This window comes from Sciurus vulgaris (assembly GCF_902686455.1).
Source record: "Sciurus vulgaris genome assembly, chromosome: 7".
NCBI classification, from domain to species: Eukaryota; Metazoa; Chordata; class Mammalia; order Rodentia; family Sciuridae; genus Sciurus; species Sciurus vulgaris.
Window position 1 is genome coordinate 110,308,194 of NC_136467.1, and position 25,614 is coordinate 110,333,807.

The 25,614-nt window shown below is 36.5% G+C and overlaps 1 protein-coding gene across 6 annotated transcripts in view; it reads left to right on the forward strand.

Moving 5' to 3' along the window:
* PTCHD4 (patched domain containing 4) overlaps window positions 1–25,614 on the forward strand; it is a gene marked incomplete at its 5' end in the record, with an annotated part of 252,389 nt that overhangs the window by 99,097 nt on the left and 127,678 nt on the right. The window lies entirely within an intron of this gene.

A 25,614-nucleotide genomic window follows, 5' to 3' on the forward strand; every position in this document is an offset into this window, starting at 1 on the left:
TTTGGGAATTTTTCTGATATTATTTCATTGAATAGATTGTTCATTCCTTTGGTTTGTTTCCTCTAAGCCTTCCTCAATCCCAATAATTCTTAAATTTGGCCTTTTCATGATATCCCATAATTTTTGTAGATTCTGTTCATGATTTCTTACCAGCTTCTCTGTTTGGTCAACTTTGTTTTCAAGATTAAATATTTTGTGTTCAATGTCTGAGGTTCTGTCTTCCAGGTGTTCTATCCTATTGGTCATGCTTTCTATGGAGTTTTTAACTTGGTTTATTGTTTCCTTCATTTCAAGGATTTTTGTTTGTTTGTTTGTTTGTTTTTAATATCTCTGACTCTTTATTGAAATGATTTCTTTCTTCCCATATTTGCTCTTTTAACTGTTGATTGGTGGGATCATTTAATGCCTGCATTTGCTCTTTCATCTCCTCGTTCAATGCCTGCATTTTCTCTTTCATCTCTTTGTTTGCTTCCCTGATTGTTTTAATCATGTACATTCTGAACTCCCTTTCTGACATGTCTTCTGCTGTGCTTTCATTGGGTTTTATTGATATAGTATCTAGGTTTGTTTGGGACATTTTCTTCCCTCGTTTTCTCATATTGGTCAGATATCAGTGGGACTCTGAGATATTGCAGATTTCCTCTTTGGCTTATAGTGTCCCTGTAGATTTCCAGTATATCACCTCCCAGCCTTCAGTAGCCCGAAGTCTTAGGGAAACTTGATAATGCAGTGCTTCCAAAGAAATTGCCCCTAGCCTGCTACTGGTTCCAGGGCTGGGGCCTGGCTGTGGGCAGAAAGGCTCTCACTGGACGGCCTGCTTCAAGAAGCTGGCTATGGAAGGAGCCTGCCACCAGAGGGAGCAGGGCTGCTTGGGGAAGACTCTAGCTGCCCTGCCCTGCTCCGAGAACTTGCCCCTGTCCTGGCCTGCTGCCCGGGTCGAGCTTCACCAGGTAGGGGAGACTCACCCCACGGCTGTATGTTGGTCCCAGTCTCAATGCCTCCCCTTCTTGAATCCTGGGTTCTGGAGTGACAGGAGATGCAGTCACCCTCTAGTCTGCCATCTTGGATCCTGTATTTTATTTATTTATTTTTTAAGTGCTGTTGAGCATCGAACCCAGTGCCTCACATGTGCTAAGTAAGTGCTCTACCACTGAGCTACAATCCCAGTCCTGTATGTTTATATTGAAAGTTTCTTATAGACATCATATGATTGGGTTTTTTTTATTTTTTTTTTTTTTATTTTTTATTTTTTTTTATTGTAAACAAATGGGATACATGTTGTTTCTCTGTTTGTACATGGCGTAAAGGCATACCATTTGTGTAATCATAAATTTACATAGAGTAATGTTGTTTGATTCATTCTGTTATTTTTTCCCTTCCCCCCACCCCTCCCACCCCTCTTTACCCTCTATACAGTCCTTCCTTCCTCCATACTTGCCCCCCTCCCTAACCCTAACTCTAACCCTAACACTAACCCTTCCCTCCCCCCCATTATGTGTCATCCTCCACTTATTAGCGATATCATTCGTCCCTTGGCTTTTTGAGATTGGCTTATCTCACTTAGCATGATATTCTCCAATTTCATCCATTTGCCGGCAAATGCCATAATTTTATCATTCTTTATGGCTGAGTAATATTCCATTGTATATATATACCACAGTTTCTTTATCCACTCATCAGTTGAAGGGCATCTAGGTTGGTTCCACAGTCTGGCTATTGTGAATTGAGCAGCTATGAACATTGATGTGGCTGTATCTCTGTAGTATGCTGACTTTAAGTCCTTTGGGTATAGGCCAAGGAGTGGGATAGCTGGGTCAAATGGAGGGTCCATTCCGAGTTTTCTAAGGAATCTCCACACTGCTTTCCAGAGTGGCTGCACTAATTTGCAGCCCCACCAGCAATGTAAGAGTGTACCTTTCTCCCCACATCCTCGCCAACATCTGTTGTTGCTTGTATTCTTGATAATCGCCATTCTAATTGGGGTGAGATGGAATCTTAGGGTAGTTTTGATTTGCATTTCTCTTATTACTAGAGATGTTGAACATTTTTCCATATGTTTGTTGATTGCCTGTAGATCTTCTTCTGTGAAGTGTCTATTCATTTCCTTAGCCCATTTGTTGATTGGGTTATTTGTATTCTTCGTGTAGAGTTTTTTGAGTTCTTTATAGATTCTGGAGATTAGCGCTCTATCTGAAGTATGATTGGCAAAGATATTCTCCCACTCTGTAGGCTCTTTCTTCGCATTGCTGATAGTTTCCTTTGCTGAGAGAAAGCTTTTTAGTTTGAATCTATCCCAGTGGTTGATTCTAGCTTTTATTTCTTGTGCTATGGGAGTCCTGTTAAGGAAGTCTGATCCTAGACCAATAAGGTGAAGATTTGGACCTACTTTTTCTTCTATAAGATGCAGGGTCTCTGGTCTGATTCCGAGGTCCTTAATCCATTTTGAGTTTACTTTCGTGCATGGTGAGAGATATGGGTTTAGTTTCATTCTGTTGCATATGGATTTCCAATTCTCCCAGCACCATTTGTTGAAGAGGCTATCTTTTCTCCATTGCATATTTTTGGCACCTTTGTCTAGTATGAGAAAATTGTATTTATTTGGGTTTGTGTCCGTGTCCTCTATTCTGTACCATTGATCTACCTTTCTATTTTGGTACCAATACCATGCCGTTTTTGTTACTATTGCTTTGTAGTAGAGTTGAAGATCTGGTATTGCAATACCCCCTGTTTCACTCTTCCTGCTAAGGATTGCTTTAGCTATTCTGGGTTTCTTATTCTTCCAGATGAATTTCATGATTGCTTGCTCTATTTCTGTAAGGTACGTCATTGGGATTTTAATTGGAATTGCATTGAATTTGTATAGCACTTTAGGTAGTATGGCCATTTTGACAATATTAATTCTTCCTATCCAAGAACATGGAAGATCTTTCCATCTTCTAAGGTGTTCTTTAATTTCTTTCTTTAGTGTTGTATAGTTCTCATTGTAGAGGTCTTTCACCTCTTTTGTGAGATTGATTCCCAAGTATTTTATTTTTTTCGAGGCTATAGTGAATGGGGTAGTTTTCCTAATTTCTCTTTCTGAAGATTCATCACTTATGTATAAAAATGCGTTGGATTTATGGGCATTGATCTTGTAACCTGCTACTTTACTGAATTCACTTATGAGTTCTAAGAGTTTTCAATAACACAATCAATAATTTAGACTTAACGGACATTTATAGAATATACCATCCAACCAAGAGCGAATACACTTTCTTCTCAGCAGCACATGGATCCTTCTCTAAAATAGACCATATATTATGCCACAAAGCTAATGTTAGCAAATACAAGAAGATAGAGACACTACCATGTATTCTATCAGATCATAATGGATTGAAGTTAGAAATAAATGAAAGAGTAAAACACAGAAACTATTCCAACATCTGGAGATTAAACAATATGCTATTATATGATGAATGGATAACAGAAGATATTAGGAAGGAAATTAAAAAATTCTTAGAGGTAAATGAGAACAAAGAAACATCATATCAAAATCTCTGGGACACTATGAAAGCAGTACTTAGAGGGAAATTTATTTCATGGAGCGCATTTAATAAAAGAAGTAAAACTCAACAAATAAACGACTTAACACTACAGCTCAAAGCCCTAGAAAAAGAAGAACAGACCAACACCAAAAGTAGTAGAAGACAGGAAATAGTTAAACTCAGAGCCGAAATCAATGAAATTGAAACAAAAGAAACAATACAAAAAATTGACAAAATAAATAGTTGGTTCTTCGAAAAAATAAACAAAATTGATAAACCTTTAGCCACACTAACAAAGAGAAGACGAGAGAAAACCCAAATCACTAAAATTCGGAATGAACAAGGAAATATCACAACAGACAGGATTGAAATACAAAACATAATTAGAAGCTATTTTGAAAATCTATACTCCAACAAAATAGAAAATTTCGAAGACATCAACAGGTTTCTAGAGACATATGAATTGCCTAAACTGAACAAGGAGGACATAAACAATTTAAATAGACCAATTTCAAGTACTGAAATAGAAGAAGTCATCAAAAGCCTACCAACAAAGAAAAGTCCGGGACCAGATGGGTTCTCAGCCGAGTTCTACAAAACCTTTAAAGAAGAGCTCATTCCAATACTTCTCAAGGTATTCCATAAAATAGAAGAGGAGGGAACCCTCCCAAACTCATTCTATGAAGCCAATATCACACTGATACCTAAACCAGACAGAGACTCATCAAGGAAAGAAAATTTCAGACCAATATCCTTAATGAACATCGACGCAAAAATTCTCAACAAAATTTTAGCAAATCGCATACAAAAACATATTAAAAAGATAGTGCACCATGATCAAGTGGGCTTCATCCCAGGTATGCAAGGTTGGTTCAACATCAGGAAATCAATAAACGTAATTCACCATATTAATAGACTTAAAGTCAAGAATCACATGATTATTTCAATAGATGCAGAAAAAGCATTTGATAAAATACAGCACCCCTTCATGCTCAAAACACTAGAAAAAATAGGGATAGTGGGAACATTCCTTAACATTGTAAAGGCCATCTATGCTAAGCCCATGGCTAATATCATTCTAAATGGTGAAAAACTGAAAGCATTCCCCCTAAAAACTGGAACAAGGCAGGGATGCCCTCTTTCACCACTTCTATTCAACATCGTTCTTGAGACTCTGGCCAGAGCAATTAGACAAACCAAAGAAATTAAAGGGATACGAATTGGAAAAGAAGAACTCAAACTATCCCTGTTCGCTGATGACATGATTATATATTTAGAGGAACCTGGGTTTTGCTTTTTGTTTTGTTTTTTTTTTTTTTTTTTATCTAGTATTTCTGTCCTCTAAATGCAGCATTTAGAACACTTTATGTTATTTTGATGTTTAAAGTCTGTGATCAGGCTTCGTTTCTGTTTGTCCCATCTTTCCTTTATTACAGTTTTCATCTGTCTCTACCTTCATGTGTGGTGAGTATGTTGTTATGTCAAGTTCTCTCCTTGGCTAACTTATTACTTACAATCAATTGGTATTTCCTTATTGCTATTTAGGTGATAACTTTAGAACCTATAGCACACATCTTTTCCCCATTATGGTCTGCCTTCCAGTGATGCTATGCTACTTTACACAGATTAGAATGTTGAGATAGCATATTTCCATTTCAGACTCCCTGTCTTTTTCATTGTTATCATATGTTGCTGTCACACCTCCAATGAACACACTACTAGGTTGTTTTTATTTTTTAAACAATTATCTTCTAAAATATTTAAATAGTAAGAAGGAATTCTTTTGTATTTTCCTATTTGCTCTTTGTTCCTATTTATAGGCCCACATTTCTGTCTGCTATCAGTTTTCTTCTGTTTGAAGAACTTCTTTATACATTTCCTCTAAAGTCTTTATTTTCCTACATTTTTGCTACTCATTTCAGAGGTAAACTTCTAGACCAATGGTTATTTTTCAAAATTTTAGGGATTTTTTTTTCCAAGCTCCATTTGTGCTTTTTCCAAAGAGCAATTAGTTGCTCTCCTTCTCTTGTTCTTCTACATAGAATATGTCATTTTGCCCTTATTGCCCTTGCGCTTTCTCTTTATCCCTGGTTTGGAGCGCTTTGATGATGATGTACCTCTGTGTAGTTTTCCTTATGTTTTTTGCATGTGAGTATTTTAGATCTATGGCTTTATTGTTTTCATCAAATTTGGGAAATTTTAATCATTGAGTTTTCTAACATTTTTGCTTCCCTCTTCTGTTGACAAACTACAGTCTATGTCAGACTGCTTATGGGTGTCCCGCTGGTCACTGATATTCATTAATTTCTATGGTCTTTTTTTTCTCAGTTTGATTCATCATAGATAATTTTTGTGTCTTCAAATTTACTAATATTTTCTTCTTCAATGCCTAATTTGCCATTAATTCCACAGAGTATATTTTTATGCAAGAAATTATAATATTCATTTCTAGAAGTTTAAATTTGGTCTTTTTATGCATCATGTTTTTGAGCATATGAAACTCCGTTATAGTTACTGTTTTAATATCCTTGATTTCTAATACCAACATCTATGTTATTCTGGTTTAATTTCTTTTTTGGGGGGCAAAGAGTTCTGGGGATTGAACACTTGGATACTCCACCACTGAGCCACATCCCCAGTCCTGTTTTTGTATTTTATGTAGAGACAGGGCCTCACTGAGTTGCTTAGTGCTGAGACTGGCTTTGAACTCTCAATCCTCCTGCATCAGTCTCCTGAGTCAGTCTGGTTTAATTTCAAGTAATTGATTTTACTGCTTATTATAGGTCACATATTTATGAATATTTTAATGACTGTTAATTTTTTGTTATTAAATGACAAATTTTTAATTTTACCTTGTTGGAATTGATGTGTTTTTGTGTACCTATAATTATTGTTATGCTTTATATTAGGACACAGTTTACTGACTTGAAAACTGTTCAATCCTTTGAGTTTTGCATTAGTTTTGTTAGGTCAAACCAGAACAATACCAATCTAGAGCTAATTGCTCCCAGTACTGATGCAAGCCTCTTATATCAATTAGAAGTTTCCCAGTATGGCAGTGATAATGGGCAGTATTCTAGGTACTCTTTGAACGTGAAGTTTTTTTTTAATGTTTTCTCTCATATGGGGCAATCTCCTTACACACATGCTATTCATCACATGACTGAAATCTTGAGGAAGACCCTTTGTAGCCTGCAGATCTCTTTCCCTTGCATGTATGTCCTTGCCAGCATTCTACTCTGCAAACTTCAGCCACCTTGGCATTCCCATACACTAAGCTCCATCTCAACTAAGGAAGCACATCAGGCTTAGCCTGTGGTCCTCCTCCTTGCAGTATGGCCTGCAAATTCTCTCAAGACAGTAAGTTGCTAATAATATTAGGACTCACCTTGTTTGTTTTCTTTTCTCAGGGATGACTTTTTTTTAACTATCTGATGCCATACTCTGAAAACCATTTTATCAGAAAACTTTCTAGTTTGGAGTTATTTCAGGTGGAAAGGGGGTGGTAAATCTGGTCCCTATTACTATATCTTGACAAGAAGTGGCAGTCCATAGTTACTGGGATTTTGATATTAATTTGTCAATATAATATAACCTAGTTTACCCTGATTAATACACATACGACCCCCAAATTATAAAGACAATAGTCAAAGTGTCTTTGTATTTGAAGTGAAAACAACATCCACCCTAATCTGTGACACTACATTTTTATACTTGATATTGAAAGACATCAGAATTTTATTGGTGCATATTAATTATACAGAATGGTGTGTTTTGCTGGGGCATATTTGTACATACTCATAACATAATTTGATGAATTTCACTGTTCAATACCTCCCTTTATCACCACCCGATCCCTTTTCTCTACCCCAATGGTCTCCTTTCTACTTTTATGACATATTTTTATTTTTCTTATTTTTATCCCTCTAGCTTTCACATATAAAAATACAAGACTTATGTTTCTAAATCTTGCTTATTTTGTTTAACATGGTGTTATCCCATTCTCTCCAGGGTCCAAATAACATTATTTTGTTAAATAAAAATCCATTATATACATATACCACATTTTCTTTATCCATTCATCTTTGACAGATTTCAGTAATCCATCTAGGCTGATTCTGTAATTTGACTTATGAATCATGCTGCAATAAACATGGGTACACATGTATCTCTAAAATATGCTGACTTTAATTCTTTTGGGTAAATAACAAGGAATGATATAGCTAGATCTTATGACAGTCCTATTCTTAGGTTTTTAGGAACTTCCATACTGATTTCCATAGTAACTCTAGTAATATACATTCCTATCAATGGAAAGAGTTCCTTTTTCTCCATATCCTCGCCAGTATTTATTGTTATTTGTATTCTTTACCATTGCCATTCTAACTGGAGTGAAAACTACATCAGATTTTCTGTTAAAAGTTGAGGAATGTATTAGATATTGAAAATTCTACACAATGTACTTTTAAAAAGTAATGTGAAATTGGTTCTCTTCAACCCCCCATGTACAGATTTGCTCAGTTTTTATATATGTAGGTCTATTCTTCCATTTGAATAGCAGAAACTCATTGGCAGTATTCCTTGGGCTAGAGGGAGTATGAATCAAATTAAAGTTTTTTTCAGATTAAACTTTATAGTTCCTATTAAACTTTATGAAAGATGCACCATATGTTAATTGGTCTGAAAATCCATGACAAGAATAGAATGCACAACTTTAGCAATAGTATTTCTGGGTGGCCTTACAAATGATGGAAATCTGACCTACAGGAACAGCTGTAGTATAAGTAATAAGTTTGAAAGTAGGATTTGAGAAAGTAGATGTTACGCAATCAACTAGTCTTTCTATTGAATAAATTTGATATATTAAAGTCAATTTACAAAAATAGTGAAGACAATTCATATTCTTACCATTCTAAGATAACCAATTTCAAATGTTTTTATCTTCTAATCCTTATCTGTGTGGAGGGGAAAGGATGTACGGTTTAAGCCAAAAAGTACATAGAATAGTGCTATAGACTGGATCTTAGATGACCCCAAAAGGCCCATGTGTTGTTGAAGGCTTGTTCCTCAGAATGGCATTATGAGAAGTTATGGAACCTTTAAGAATTGGGGCCAAAAGGGAAGTCTTCAGTTCACTGGAAGCATGTCTCTGAAGGGGACAGTGGGATCCCTCTTCCTTTTTATTTTTTTGTTTTGTTTTTGTTTTTGTTTTGTTTTCTATACTCTCACCATGATGTGCCATCACAAGCCCAAAACAATGGGGCCATCCAGTTGTGGGCTGAAACCTCTACATTTGTGAACCCAATTAAATTTTTTCTCTTTATGAATTAATCGGGCATTTGTTATAGTATTGGAAAGCTGACTAGCACAAATAGTGTTAAGTGCTTGAATTTCATGCCACATTCCTTGTCTTCAAATTCTTACCCTATCACTCTTTGATCCTGGGCAAGTCATTTGTATCTTTGTGCCTCATCAATATTATGTGAAGAATAATTATTACCTGCCTCGTGGAAGTTTTGAGAATCTAATGGAAAACTATTTTAAAAATACTTAAAACAAGCCAACACATAATATGCACTCATTTAACATTAGATGCTGCATCAGTTAGGTCTCTCCAGAGAAACAGAACAAGTAGATAAAAATAAGCAGAGAAACTACAAAGCAAATTGCATTTTTTGAGGGGCTGACTCATGAATTAAAGACCAGAGAAGTCCCATAATGTGCCACCTGCAAACTGGAGACTCAAGAAAGTCCAAGTAGGATTAAGTCCAAGTCTAAGAACAAGAGAAGTAGATGGTGTAAATCCAGTCCAAGGGCAGTCCAAGGGCAGTGGAAGATAAGGTGAGAGCTCCCAGCTCAATCAAGGAGTCAGAAAAAAATGGAGCAAAGTCCTCCTTTCTCTGACTTCTTTTTTTTTTTTATTCAAAATCCCAGAATGTTGGATTATGCCCACTCACATTGGGGAAGACTATCTCCTAATTCTACTGATTCAAATAGAATTTCCTCCCTCTCTGGTAACATCCTCACAGACATTCCTAGTGTTACCAAGCTGGGGGCCTTCTGAGAAACTGAGGCACCACAAATATCCCCTCTTCAAATCTTGATTCTTGCTATCAATGATTCAGACACGTTGCTCAAAGTAACAGACAAGTTTATTGAAGGGACAGGGAAAAGGGAAAGGAGATGCTCTCAACAGAGACAACGGGTCCTCTCAGAGAGGAGAAGGACAATGTGCCTCTCCTACACTCCAGTTTTATTGAGGATCCCAGAGAAGTTTTCAGAGAGTCTTGCCCAGGTCCACCTCTTGACTTTTTACTGACAGCAGGGTGACATCAGACTTTCAAGTCCTCACTGTCATGGCAACTAGGTCACCTTGTCCCATGCTGATCAGTTCTAATTGGATTCTACATTCTTAGAGATTTTATGGTTAGGCGGCACTATCCTTATGTCTTAGAGTTTCATAATCTAGTCACAAAAATCTCCTCCTTTAAGGTTCCTCTTATCAACATTTTTTGGGCCTGCATTTCTCCTGCAGTGAACAGGGAGTTTGCTGAAGAATGTGACAGATCCTATCCTGAGGCCAGGCAGGGCTGCAGGTAAATTGCTTCTTGGAAAAGAAAGCATGTGGGAGTCAGCATGGTGGGCCCATTTTATAGAATTATTCTCTTAATCTCATGTTCCCACCAGCCTCATCTCTCTCTTCCCTAACATTAAAAGTAATGTTTACTATGGGCACCCCAGGCCTAGTAAATTTGATATAAAATTAACCATCACAATATTTACACATTTTCCACACATTCTCCATAATTATTTATCATGATATTCCATTATCTTAAAGCTTCTAATTTCCCAAATTAATCAACATTTTTATCCAAGTTATTTGTAAATGTTATTATAGATAATACTACAAGGAACATCTTCATACATGTATCTCTATTTCTGTTGAATTGTGTGTCATCCTAGGATCATTGTGTAAAACTGTTTGTATTCTGATGCTGTTTTCCCAAAGTGCTGTACCAACATGCACTGCTGTCTTACACACTGATTTCTTGGATTATTAATTAATTTAAAGAAAAACTTAATATTTTTTCAATGATCACAACCTAAACAGGTGGCAGATGGAAAATCTTTTCAAAATATTAAGTTCTTAAATACTTTTTAATCACAAAGCTGGATTTTTAACTTTTTTAAAAATTCAGACCACTTTGAAATGCTGAAAAAAGGACATAGATTGATAAGTTTAGTCTCTATTGATGTATAACAATATTTCTCAGTGCAAAGAATACATCACGAATGAAAATAAAATTCCAAGGCTGGGCTCATTTATCCAAAAGTAACACAAATGGATAGACAAAAAGAAGAAAGAGATATACATTCTCAGATAATTAATGTATTAAAAATTGCATTATATATTCATTAAAATCAATTTGCATCCCTAAATAAATAGAGTTCAGAAATCACTTAAGCAAAGTTTTAATCTAGGAAAACCTCATGAGAAAGTAGGGGATAGCTCTAGAACTACGAGGCTTTGGGTGGAGTGGGCTTTGGGCCTTCTGCTAGCACTCCTGTCTTCTGTTGTATTATCTTCCTACATGTTCATGCACACTGCCAGTGTTCTTCAGTCTTTTTGGATGGTGAACTGCAGTCAGTCAGTTATGTCATCACCCAGGTCATACATCTATGTATTCACAAGTAAAGATTTTACAACACAATTCTTACTATTCCTGGATGTTGTAGACTTTCTTCTTCTCTATTCTTTTTGGGGTCATTTATTTAAATGTTGGACTCATTATCTGAAATGATTGTGTGACCCACTAGTGACTCTCTGCTTCCATTCAGAAAGTTTTCCTAATCTCTAAGAAAACTGGACCACTTAACTTTTATCCAAACCCAACCAGCATTTTCCATTATCTCAGTATTTATTTGAACTTCTCCTTCATTTGAATGCCCTTTCTTTGTCCTTCATCACATACCAGCCCCACCCTCACCAGATTACACTGTGTCCTTTTGATTCAATCTTACTCACAATTCAGTAGAATTTGATAAGAATTTAGTCCGTTTTTCTCCTCTCTGATTCTACTCATTCATTCAAATGAGATCTGCCAGGTGTACCTATGTGCCAATTTATTTATTCCCATGTGGTATCACATTCCTATGTAGTATTCAATGTTGCTTATCTTTACATTATAAATATTTTTACACATGCTCCTACTACTATTTTATGCTACTTTTTCCTATGGTTACAACTAAGTATTGCTAATGATAAACCTTTAAATTTTAGTTAAAATAATGACACTTGTTTTACTAACAAATCTGCAATGTGGGAAGAGCTTGGTGGAGATAGCTCACCTCTGCCCTCGCAGTGGAGTGTCTGTCCCAAAGGCTGGTCTGAGAATCATGCAAAGCCGTGCTCACTTATATGTTTGTCAGTTGTTGCTGAGGTACTGGCTGTCAGGACCGACAACCGAAACTCCTACCCTCATCATGGAGGGTCTTCTTTATAACATCATGGCTGGTCCAAGATTGACCCAAGAGGGAGGAAGGCTGGATACAAGTTTATGACCTAGCCTTGGATGTCACACACTGTCTGCTGCACTCTGTACTTTGAAGGCACCACAAAGTCCCACCTAATGTCAAAGGAAAAAGAAACAGAATGTTCGTGTGGATAAAGAAGTAACAAGACTCTGGAAAAACATGTAGAAGGAACACCTCTGTGGCTGTTGTTTGGAAAATACCATCTACAACCATCTAGTATTGCAACAGCATTACAAATATAAAACACTAGTAATGATGTATATTAAAAGTACAGTACTAATGCTGTAATACTTACAGCACAACCCTAGTGGCATCTGCTTCCCTTTAATGTACTTCTTGGTGTTTGTGTCCATGAATGCACATAGTTTCCATGAGAACAGAATTTGTGTCCTGGTCATTATATTTCAAAAACTTATCAAAAGGTTTAACACAGAACAGACTAGTATGTTTGTTATGCATATAAAAAGCTTCAATCATCCCAACTTAAATCTACATATATATTTATATATAATAATGCATGTCATTCTCAAGTATTTCTAATTCCTTAGTAAATATCTGGTCAACTACCTTTTAATTGTAAAATGGAAAAGACTATGTCAAAATAGGAAGTATTTTAGGGGCTTAAGGACTCTTTGTAAATATTTAATTAGGACATAAACTCTTCCCCTGCAGAAAATGTTGGGAAAAAATTATACATTCAAAAGACACTATGATATTTAGCTGCTGCTTCTGCTATTCATTTTGTTACAGAGCATTCAATATGGAAGAAAGATTTCCACTTAGACCAGACAGTGTTTCATGTAATGTAAACATTTAAAGTGTTTTACTGGGAAATTATTTCCTGGTACTCAGTCACATCAGTACATCACCTAAATACTTCTTCTTCATGAAATATTTTCACATGCAAAGCACTTTGGATACACATGACCTTGTTCTAACTCTGCATTAATGCATTTTATGTGCTTTATGCTTTTCCCTCCTATTCCAATTTTTCAATGCCTACCATGATTTTAATCTAAATCAGTATAATACCAGCTTGTGTTCATACTAGAATCTTTTCTGTAAGGATCTCTCAGAGCTTTTTTAACCTAATGGGTTTCTTTCTGAGATGTATAGGGCAGAGATACTTTTAATTATATTTTAACTAGGATCTTAAAATGTAAAAAGTTTAGTTCTTAATAAATCCAGAACTTGAATGCAGATAGATTTCTTAAAATGGTTTTACCCACAGGACAGGATTGTTAAATATTTTAAAAATCCAGACCATTATGAAATGCCAATGGAAGGATAATAAACTCACCCTCAGATTAAAAAAGCAAACAAACAAACAAAACAAAACAAGCACACAGACATGGTCTCACAGTCACCCATTTTTTTGGATGCAATTGTCAATGTTGTCACAAACTACCTGGGGAACATCCATTATCCAGAAGCTAAAGTTAAGAGAAGCTTCGTTCTGGAGGGTGTATTTTTTTTTATTTCAATTTATTTTTATTGTAAACAAATGGGATTCATGATGTTTCTGTTTGTACATGAAGTAAAGGCATACCATTTGTGTAATCATACATCTACACCGGAATGGTGTTTGATTCATTCTGTTGTTTTTTCCCCCCCCCCCCCACCCCTCCCACCCCCCTTTTCCCTCTATACAGTCCTTCCTTCTGGAGGGTGTATTTTATCATGTGCATTGTCCTCATCTTGCCATCACAATCACTGTATGTTGTTTCTTTAGTCATTTAGGATTTTTAATGTGCTACATGAATCTATGTCATGTGATTTCTAAAAATACTTTCATAGGTGTACATGCTCATGCATATATATAAAATATATAATATACATGAATATGCACGTGTATATAATTAGTATACAGTTAATTTAGCAAACACTTACCAACGAGTGTGTATTGTGTGTCAGGTACTCTTACAGAAGCTAGGAATAAAATGAATGAAATGTGTCCTGGAGGAGCATAACTTCTTTTGATGTTGGTAGATTCAAAACAAGTCATTACAGAGTAGTTGGAGTCCTGAGCCAGGAGACTGGCAGCAGAGATAGACAAGAAACTGTTGTAGCAGCCCAGCCTAGGAGATGATGACTTCTGTGGAGAAACTCCATTGTGAAAGCTGCCATTCACCCAGTCTTGTAATATCAATATTGTGTCAATGAAATCAACTCCGATTACCTCACCATAACCACCCATTTTCATTGTCCCTTTTCCCAGAAGATTTTATTTCTGTCCAGTTCGATCCAGTTTTTTCCTAATCTGTGTACATGATTAACCTCCTTGATCCCTATTCTTCCATACCTCACTAATAAGATTAAAAATCTTTCATATTAGCATTATCAGGGCTATTGCTTTATCCCCTATTTTAAACATCTTTCTTTGACATGCAGTGTATTTTCTACCTTAGAACTATGTGGTAACTTTAGTCATTGATATATTATGTTAGTAAGTTACATAATATCTCAATTCCATTTTTTCCTTTTATCGTGGGCAACTTCAGTTATTATAATATTCATATGCAAATTAATCCATTTTGTGCAGATTGTCTTTGACATTTATCTTCTTAATATTCTCATATTCTCTGACTTTCTGACAGACTGATACCTGGTCAAATATTATTCTAGGATTTAAAAAAGTTCTTCTGAGAGAGGTAAAATGGTCACTATAGAACCAAAAGAGATGGAAAAAATAATCACTCTTCCTTGTTTTCAGCAGAGTCTATATCTATCCAGTAAATAATTCCAAAGTACAGAACTGGCCACAAAATTGACAGAGTTTAGTACCAAATACAAATCTAGGACCCAGCCCCTTATTTAAAATTGAAAATTTTAAGATTTCAATGACAGAACTTTTAAGCCAAGTGTTGGGTTCCTCTAAGCACAGGGCCTATATAAATGCACATGAATAGGGATCTATCTTAGCAGATAGTATATTCCAACCACCAGTTAGTGTCCAGACTACAAAGAAAATTAGGAAGAGATCAACACCTTGCAGATGGGACAGATAAGCAAGAAGAGACTTAAGTTAATGATAATTCAGAACTAATAAATCTAGAATTCTCAATGTCACATCAATAGAGCTATTATTCTGCCATCAAAGAAGCACTGAGAAGCAATTTAAATATCTACTGAAATTTCTCACTAAGGTGCAAATGGGAGGTTGCATAGAAAAAAAGTTAGGCCTTTTGCTTTATGTTTCTTTTAGTATTCCAACTGGACAAGATGACTCTAAATGTTCCATTTAAGTGCCCCCAACATCTTAGAATCCCAAATCTCAGAACTTTTTAAAGTCATGCCTCCAAACTTGTCCATAATGGGTTTTTCCCCCCTTTCCAAGTTTTTCACACCTTTTTGAGAATTTTTTTTTTTCCTGAAAAGATGCTACTTCTCAACCTTCTTGGCCTTTTTAATGAATATCAATCTAGCTTTCTCTGGCTTTCCAAGTTAACTTTCTCTTCTATACCCTTACTCTAAGCCCCTCATCATAAAAAAATGCCCAGGAAAAGGCAGGAATAACCGAGATCTATTCAGCAGATTGAAGGAGGGGGAGGAGAGGGAGAGAGAGAGAGAGAGGGCTGGTGCACACGTGACTTCTTTGACACTGACCGAGGAACACACCTGTGATCCACCACTCATCACGGCCTCCTCCATTTCCGTGTAATACAGCTCTGTGAATGATCACAACACAACACCATTCAGTCTGCTAGGGTATCCAACCCCACCCAGGATTCAGGAGCACTCTTCTTCATGCCCCTGTGAACCTGAGGGTGATAAAGCCTTCCAGCCTATTAGCCCTGGAATAAGGAGGTATTACTGGAACTTGTGGTTTCCCTACATCCTGCCAAATCTTAGTTCCTAGAAAAAGTACTTAGTTTTAAAGGACAAGAAGAATCAGATGAAAACACGAAAAAGGGAATCATGCTGGATGCCCCTCCCCCCATTACAGTGAATAATACATTGTATTATTTTGCTTCGATTTTAACAAAACTGGAAATTTTCTCTTTGAACTCATTCTAGTCAGGCTTTTGCTCTCATCACCCCAGCAGCAATATTGACAAGGTCACCAATGAACCCTATCTTGTCAAATCCAATTGATTGACACGTTGACCATTCCATTCTTTATTTGGCCTACCACACATAGAGTCTCTTGTGCTTCATATCCTAACTGTGATGTTACTTCTCATTCTCTTTTTATTTTTTATGGTTTATTTTCATCTTCCCAACTTTTAAAAGCCAGTGTTCTCTCGGTCCCTTCCCTCCCTAGTTGATCTCATCCAGTCCCATGACTCTAAATGCCATCTACACTCTGACATTCCCTACATTACAGTTTTGCTTCCTTCCTCCCCTTCTTCTACCCATCTAGATATAGTTTCTTCATGGTCATCATATTTATATTTCAATAAGTATCACAAAACTAACTTTCCCAAAATCAAAATTTTTTCCTCCCTGAAAACTTGCTTGCTATCTTATGTAATTCTTCCACTCTTCTCATCTTAACTCTGACCAAAACTTTGAGTTCCCTATCCTCATCCTTATCATTTAATTTCTCTATACACCTTGTTTTTTGTATCTTTAAAATATACCTGAATCTGGCTGCTTCTCCTTATCCACACTGCTCCATACTAGTGACATCATCATCATTACTAACTGAACCCGCAATGCCCTCCCAACTATTGTCTGGAGTCTTGTTCCCACCCAGCTTCTGTTCTCCTGGTAGAAGGAAAGGACATTTAATATGGAATTCAGATCATGCAACTTCCCTGCTTCAAGCCCTGCAGAGGCTTGTCAAAATCATTATCATCTTCATCATCATCTACCCTCCTTACTGCATCCCTTAGGGACCCTGTATAAAGAAAGAATATTTAAACTGGGGTTTTTGAGACTTTGATAAAGAAATTATTTGCACAAGTATGAGCAGAATGTAGGGGGTGGAAATCACAATTTATAAATCATTACCAAGAGCCAGTAAGTAAGGGAGGCTGCCCCTGCTAGTTCTCAAGGGTCAATGGAAGGAGGTGTGGCAAATCTGAAAAGAGTTGCAGGGGGAGAACTGCCTGACAAGAACTGTGACCTTGAGTGGAGGACACAGACAGCCATAGCAACTCCTCAAGCCAGGTCAGTGCAATAAGTTACCAATGACCTTCTCCCTCCTACAGATGTCCTGCTTGTGGCTTTGCATTTCCTGCCAGGAAATCCATGGACCCAAACTACACAGATCAGCCTTCTGGGCATAGAGCAGGTGGAGAAGACTGGAGGGGGACAAAAAGAATATTGAGGGCACTGATCAAGACTTAAAAGACCCTTTCTTTCCTACTGTCGTATCTGTCAATACCCTCACCTTATCTGTTCCATCCAGAGCAAAACTTAGAGCAAGCCACAGGGCCTTTATAGTTGTACTTTTCTCTGCCTAACACCCCAAATCTTCACACAGATGGTTCCAACCCATCATTCCAGTCTCTTCTTGCCCATAGCTTCATAGAGAAGCTTTCTCACCCCAGTCACTCTGATGCACTTATCCTCTTAATATGCTTTACACTATCTAAAAAAAATGCAGTTATTTATGTTTACTTGTTTTTATTTTCCTAACTTACTTGTTTATCTGTCTCCCTAAACAGAATTTAATTTTCAAGAATGAAGGTGTTCATTATGTTATTTCAAAATTAATTCCTAAGGTTTGAAGTGTAAGCTCAATAATTTTTTTAAATAAATGAACTGCAGGTATTTCAGAAAGGCTGGAGTGAAGCTAAAGAGGAGAGAAATGAAAAATGTGACTGAATAAATATAAAGTTCCAGGACTAAGCAAGGCCAGACCCAGAAGTTGGACTAGACTCCAGAGTTGTATGAAGCCACTAAAGTATATAAGCAGGGCTGCTCCAGACCCAGGCACACTCTGTTGGAAGATCATATGGGCTGCCATGAGGAAAACAGATTGGAGAGAAGCCAGCCGGAAGTTAAGAACAATCAGGACAGTATTGCAAAAACCCAGGCAAAGACAAAGAGATGGAGGAGCAGGATGAGTTCCATCTCCCTCTCTTATATTGATGCATTCTTTTTTTAAATTATTTAAAAAAAATTTTTTACAGACTTAAAATTTAAAATCAAAATTTTTTGCATTTTGATTCATTGTACACAAATGGGGTACATCATTTTGTTTCTATGGTTGTACACCAGGTAGATTTGTACCATTTGTGTAATTGTACTTGTATATAGGGTCATGATGTCTCTCTCATTCCACGCTTTTTCATAACATCCCTCCCTCTCATTTCCTTCTACATAATCTAAAGTTCCTCCATTCTTCTCTCACTTATTTCCCATTTACATTACCTGAGAAACATGCAGTTATTTCTCTGTATTAAAGCTTACAAAATCAAATAGAGTTGTAAAAATAAAAATAAGCTAAAGAGTGTGTGGGATGCACAAACTCTATGCTAACCTAGTGACTTCCAACTCCTCATGTTCTCCTGATGTTCATGTCCTTATGTGATCCTGTCTCCAAGGTGGATAGAGTCTTTGACTTGCTTTAAATGATATACAGATGCTCCATCACTTATGATGGTGTTGCATCCTGTTAAGCCCATCCAAAGTTGAAAATATTGTAAGTCAAGAATGCATTTAAAATAAGAAGCTGACTGAACATAATAGCCTAGCCTGGCCTACCTTAAATGTGCTAAGAACACTTACACTATCCCATATTTGTACACAACTATCTAACACAAAGCCTATTTTATAATAAAGTGTTTAATTGTTCATATAATTTATTAACTACTATAATGAAAGTAAGACTTAGAATGAGTGTATGGGTATGCTTTATATCACTGTAAAGGTGAAAAATTGTAAGTCGCAACATTCTAAGTCAGGGACCATTTGTAAGGAACGGTGATACAATGTCACCTCTGTGATTACATTACATGAGACTATAACCTCTGTCTGGCAAAGAGCATGTCCACATGGTGGACTTTGATGAAGAAACATCAATATTTGGGAGGCCCACAAGGTAAAGAACTGAAGGTAGCCTCTAGGACCTGAGAAATGCTCCAGCTGGCAGCCAGCACCTGATGCAACCATAGGAAACCAAAGCCAGCGAACAACTATGTGGTGTGTGGAAGTGGATCCTTCCCTGGTTCAGCCTTGACATGAGACCACAGCCACCTTCACTGTAGCCTCAGGAGACTGAAGCAGATAATCCAGCTAAACTCTGCCTGGACCGAAGGCCCACAGAAAATTCTCAAGAGAAAAAAAATTTGCTGGAAAACAGGTCCGAAGAAATTATATAATACTGCATATAGAAACAAAGAAAAAAATCATGAAAACGAGGCCAAGGGACATGCAAAATAGAATGAGAAGATGTAGCCAACATTTAATCATAGTCCCCAAGAAAGGAACAAAAACAATAGCAGAAAATTTCTATTCAAAGACATGATGAGTAAGAATGTTTCAGGATTTATGAAAGTCTTCATTTCTCAGTGAGAAAATCCAAAAGAATTCAAGCAGTGTAAATAAAAAGATTTCCATATCTAAACACTATAAGCCCATTTGAAATTACAAAACAACTAAAGATGAGGAGAACATTTTAAAAGCAGCTAGAGAGAAAAAGAACAAAAAATGGAACAAAATCTAAACTGACATTTCAACAATTGTGGTTAGTAGAATACATACTGATTCTATATAAAATAGGATCTTTATGCGCTAAAAAAATTAACTCTCAATGTGGAGTTTGTATTCAGCAAAACTTACCTCTTATGAATATGGTAAAATAACAATATTTTCAGACCAAAAAAATCTAAGTTTAGTAAAAATGAATTAATAGTAAAATAAAACAGGGAATAAATATAATTCAAGAAGATAGATGATTCAGAAAGGAGCATATGAGATACAAACATAAATGTGAAAAAGTATGCATGCTTTTTGGTAAATATTAAGCAATCACTGACTACATAAAACAATAACAAAATCTGTTCCTGGGATCAAGATATCAACATTGAACTAAGAGTCAGGGAAAAACTGGCATATCCATGGAAAGTAGTAATACCAACATGATGTATTCTTTAATTATTTGAGAGAAAAGTAGAGAAACTGATAAACTTTTGACTTTTTGAGTTAAATACATACATTAACTTTTCTATAATACTCATTAAAAATAAAGAAATAGACAAAAGTAGTACAAAATTTGAAGCCAAGAGAGGAATTATTTGGGGGGAAAATAAAGTAAAACAAGACAAGAAAGAGTAGTTAAAAAAAAAGAAAGAAATACAAAAACAAAATAAATTAAAAGCGCAAAATAAGAAGGGTAGAAATAACCCAAATATTTTAATAATCACAATCAATGCAAATTATCTTAACCGTCCAGTTAAAATTGTTGGATTGCCTTTTTTTTTAAATTATAGCTTGAGCTAATAGTACTCAAAGGCAGATAAAACTGTCTTGAAAGTAGGCGAAAAAGCCATCCAGGTAAAAGGTTTTACTGGAGAGGAAGAGCATCCCCACACACTGACACAAGCCTGCAGTTGTCAGGTGGGTATAAAAATTCTGGTACATGCTTTCTCCGTTACTATAAATACCTGGAAAAAATATTTTCAATTTATCTGATATATTCTTGCTGAATTTCTCAACTGATTACTTAGGAACCAAAGGATATAGTTTGACACTGAGAGAAAAAGCAAGATTGAGATTATTTCCCTCTTTTTCTCCTTGGTGGCACCTGCCAGTAACAAAAAGTGTGCCTCACTTTCTTAAACTGAGCAATACCTGCAAGGAGAAGCACAGGATGCCAAACACTAAGATACTTACCTTTGGTAACTAGATTTCTTTCAAACTTGAACTTTCAGGTATAAATTGGTGCCTAGCAATATAGGGCCACCTTGTTACTTACTCTCTGAGAGTAAGTAACAGAGAGAGCACCAGGATCCTGCAGCTCACACCTTTGTCCTTGAAACTGTGCTTGCATGTGTATGTGTGTGTGCGCGCATGCGTGTGTGTTTATTGTGATGTGTGTTGCTATTCTCTATACTCACTGAAACACCTGAGAATTTATGAAGGACAACACCCACATACTTATGACTTTATACAACCTAGAAAAAAAAACTATTTTTCTTTAAATGTATCAAGCAAAGAATTCTTCCTTTCCAAGACTGTTATTGAGGTCACAAACTTATGCCAGTGACAGATCCATTGTCTGGGGTGTGTTTGCAATTCCTCTGCTGGAATCTCTTTGGACTCTCTGCAACACTCTTTTGAACATCTTTGAGTGTAGCAATGCTTCATCCTTTGAGAGTGTATTTGATTTTGTATAAACAGCCCTAAACCATTCAAAGCTAAAGCACATGAACAAGATGAGTGGCCAAGTTACATAACACAGTCATCCACAGTTGAGGTGGGCTGTTAGAGAGAGTAGGGTTTGAGAGCTTCCTGATCCAGGGGAAAAACTAGTCCAAGACATGCAGTTGTTTTTCTAATGTGATTCCCAAATGAACTATCAATGTCATTTCAAAAATCCACATTACAGGGATATTTGGAGCACTGGAATCAGTATCTAATTTCCCAAGGGCATCACTTTTATTTTATTTTATTTATTGTTTAAATTAAATTTATTTTTAATTCACATGCAAAAAAAATAAAAATTGTACATATTTATGGATTACCATGTGATGTTTTAAATGCCTTAAACATTGCATAATATTTAAATCAGGATAAACATGTTTATCTCCTCAAATCTTTTCTTTGTGGTGAAATTCCATTTCTAGCAATAGCACACCAGAATTTCATACCCCTATCCAACTATAACTTAGCATCCATTGATCAACCTCTCCTCGGTCCTCTGTATCCCTTACTCTCCTCAGTCTCTGGTAACCCCATTCTATTCCAACTTCTGTGAGATCAAATTGTTTTATATTCAACACATGAATGAGATTATCTGGTACTTGTCTTTCTGTGCTTTGCATAATTTGCTTAACATAATTATCTCCAGTTCCAAATTGTAGCAAATGACAGGATTTCACCCTTTTAATGACTGAATAGTATTCTGTTGTTAGATGTGCCACATTTCCTTTATCCATTCATCATTTGATAGCCACTCAAACAGTTGTTTCCATTTTTTGGCCACTGTGAAGAGTGTTGCAGTAAACATGGGGGAGCACGTGCCTCTTCCACAGACTGATTTCTTATATACATTTTTAAACAATTTTTATGAAAAATCATGTGGTACTAACCCTGTATCAGTTCTTATTCTACACATTTTATAATTATTGTTCATTAAACAACCTACCAATGCTAGGAAGTATACCCTATGACTAACTTCACTTTACAGAAGAGCAATCTGAACTCAAGGAACTTCTCCAAACAGCCTAGTGTTATGTTTCAATTATTTCCCACTAGGTCCCAATGCAGAGCACCGTGCTTATCTCTAGTTGGCCTCAGTTTTGCCACTTTACTCCTAATAGGCTCACCAATGTGAGTTTTAGTGGAGAACTTCTGTTTCCCAAATCATCTCATTCTGCATAGTGCACCTATCTTTTGTTTCTTCTGGAAGAACACAAGCAAGTCTTCTGTTGTTCTACTCACTCCCAAGATTCTCAAAATCATCTTAATCAACAAGCCTGCTAGCAAGGATTCTGAAAAATATAGTTCCCACCAGTACAGCCTGTGTCTTAAAAGGGAAAATATTTAAAGAGGAGGATGATGCTAAGTAGCCAACAGTAAGTCATGCTAGAAGTCAGGGAAGTCTTGTCCAAAAGCAAGGTAAAAGTTCTGTAAGTTGGACTCAGTGTCAGGGAGTCTATATTTATCAGTGATCTGCTGTGGGTCAGCAAGGGGGAAAACGCAAGGAGAGATTTGAGCCCTACAACCACTTCCAGATTGCAATATTGATCTCATCGTAAGCTGGGGTGAGGAGCCAATTCCTTCCTCCTTAAATTAAACAGAGAATCATATCCTGATACTAAGCAGGAGTGAATGAATAAAAAGAAAAATAGAAACATGTAAGTTGGGTTTTCTCTTGGCTTATTCTCTGGGTGACTGTTTTTAAGCCATATTTTTCAAAATGCTGTTTCTTCTATAAACAAGCAAAGGAACAGAGAAGGAAAATGTCTATTTCACTAGTTTTTAAGGGGATGTGGAAGTTAAGGTTTTAAGTATTTATGGTTTTCATTTGAAACTCACATGCAATATAGTGACCTAGAAAGACTAATGCTTTATGGTATAAAGTTTGAAAAAAAAATCAGTGGAATTATTCTGGGAAACTCCCTTTGGAAATGAAAAAAAAAATCTGTTAAATTGCTTTTCTCTCTTTCATTTCTTAAAAATTTTTGTAGCAAGTTATCCAGTGGCCAAAAAATACACAGATAATATGGAGCCCAAGCTTTGCTGAACATTTACTAATACTTCTTCCTAATTATACTGCATGGGCATAAGGCAGGAAAAAATGATATGGGAATTTAAATTCAATATATAGCATTGCTATATATTGTTACGTCATCCAGTGAAAAATATAATGACATTAAATATGCAACAGAAATGTTTCCATATATTATTTCCTGTAGTTTCATTTATTTTTTTCTTTGTGGCCAAGTATGATGTCCAAGATAAAACAATGACAGAGAAGCTGTGGTCAAATCTGTGTCTTCTCCTGCATGAAGGACCTTTACAGAAATCAATTATGATTATAATTATGGTTTGTGTCTATACAATGATAGTGCTTTCCTGTTATGTCATCGTCCTTGACATTATTCCTGGTTTAAAAGAACACATTTCTAATTTGCCAAAAGTTCCATTTGTTACAGAGTCAGATTTTCAATCTCCAAATAATGTTTTTTAAAGTACAGAGTTCAATACCAGATCACAGGTAAAGGACCAGTTTCAGGGCAGCTTAGGAGTTCCAGGAAAGCTCTTTTAAACAGAGAACATGAGGAAATTAATAAATATCAGGTAGGATCGTGGTGAGTTAGCAAGCACCATGTGTTACAACTGTCTTAAGAACATTAGCATTTTGACTCATTTATCCTCCCAACAACCTCAGGATTTTGATACACTTAATGACCCTATTTTTTTTCTTTTCTGTTTTTGTTTTGTTTTGTTTTGTTTTGTTTTGTTTTGTTCATTGTACCAGCAATTGAACCCAGGGTACTCAATCACTGAGCCACATCCCCTTCCTTTTTTAAATATTTCATTTAGAGACAGGGTCTCACAGAGTTGCTCAGGGTCTCTCTAAGTTGCTGAGGCTGGATTTGAACTTTGATCCTTCTGCCTCAGCCTCCTGAGTTGTTGGGATTACAGGCATGCACCACAGAGCCCAGCCTGGCCCTACTTTAAACATGAGGAAACAGAGATACAAAAAGGTAAACCACTGTCCAAGATCACATTGCCAGTAAAGAACAGATTGAGAAACCAGCTTGACTCCAGAAATCGGCTTTATTTCAGAAGTTTGAATCACTGATATGGAGGAGAAAGAGAAAACTAAAAGATATGTTGGTGCTGCATTGTGATCACATATTGCTCTTCATGCCAGATCGTTGAGACTTCCCTATCAACCCTGGGTCACTCTCTCCACTTTATATTTCACAATTTTAGCCCTAGACTCAGTGTTCCTCTCTCCAGTATCATCCCTCTCTTAATTCTTGTTGATTTCACTGTATCCATAGGACACATTTCACCAAATACAGTCCCCCAACCTGTGATACCAATACCACCTAATTCTCAGACCCCAACTTAAATCAACTGGATTTAAATATCTGGCCATGGGGTCTAGCAATCTGGATTCCCGTAGGATTCTGCTTCTGCCAAAGTTTGGAATCTACTGCTGTGCTTCTTTCCTGGATCTCCTTTTCTTCAAGGAGTTTGCGTATCTCAGGCACGCCTACAGTCATAAGCAACGTCTTCCCCAATACACTCCCTAAGCTCAGAGTTGTGCATTCCTGTACTGTGTGGATCTGAAATGTCTCCCAAAGGTCCATATGTTAAAGACTTGTCCCCCAGCTTGGCACTGCTAGGAGGCTGTGGAACCTTTAAGAGATAGGGTCTATTGGGAGGACTTCCAATCATTGGGGGAATACTCTTGAAGGGAATATTAAGAAAGCCCCTCCTTCTTCTTCTCTTTTGCTTTCTAACCATGAGGTGAGAACTTTAGTGCTCATTTTCACCACGATGGGCTACCTTGCCATAGGCCCAAAAGCAATGGAGCCAACAAACCACAGACTAAAACCTCCAAACTCTGAGCTAAAATAAACCTTTTGTCCATATAAGTTTATTATATCAGGTATTTATTATGGTAACAGAAAGCTGATTAATACATCACCTGAATCTTTCCAACACATTCCCTCTTGTACCTTAAACTACCTTTCCACTTGACTATGACTTCCTACACATTGATACTGCCAACTTTCACTGTCCCTTGCCCTCTTAATGGCCTCTCTTCCCTCCTTATCTAGCTTAAATTCCATGGTTGAATATTTTAATCACTCTCTTGGGGAGATTCTTAACTTCTTGACCTTCCTCTTCTTTCTGACCTTACCTAGTAAAACTAAATCATACTTAAATGTAATTCTGCCCATTCTGTACCTGAACC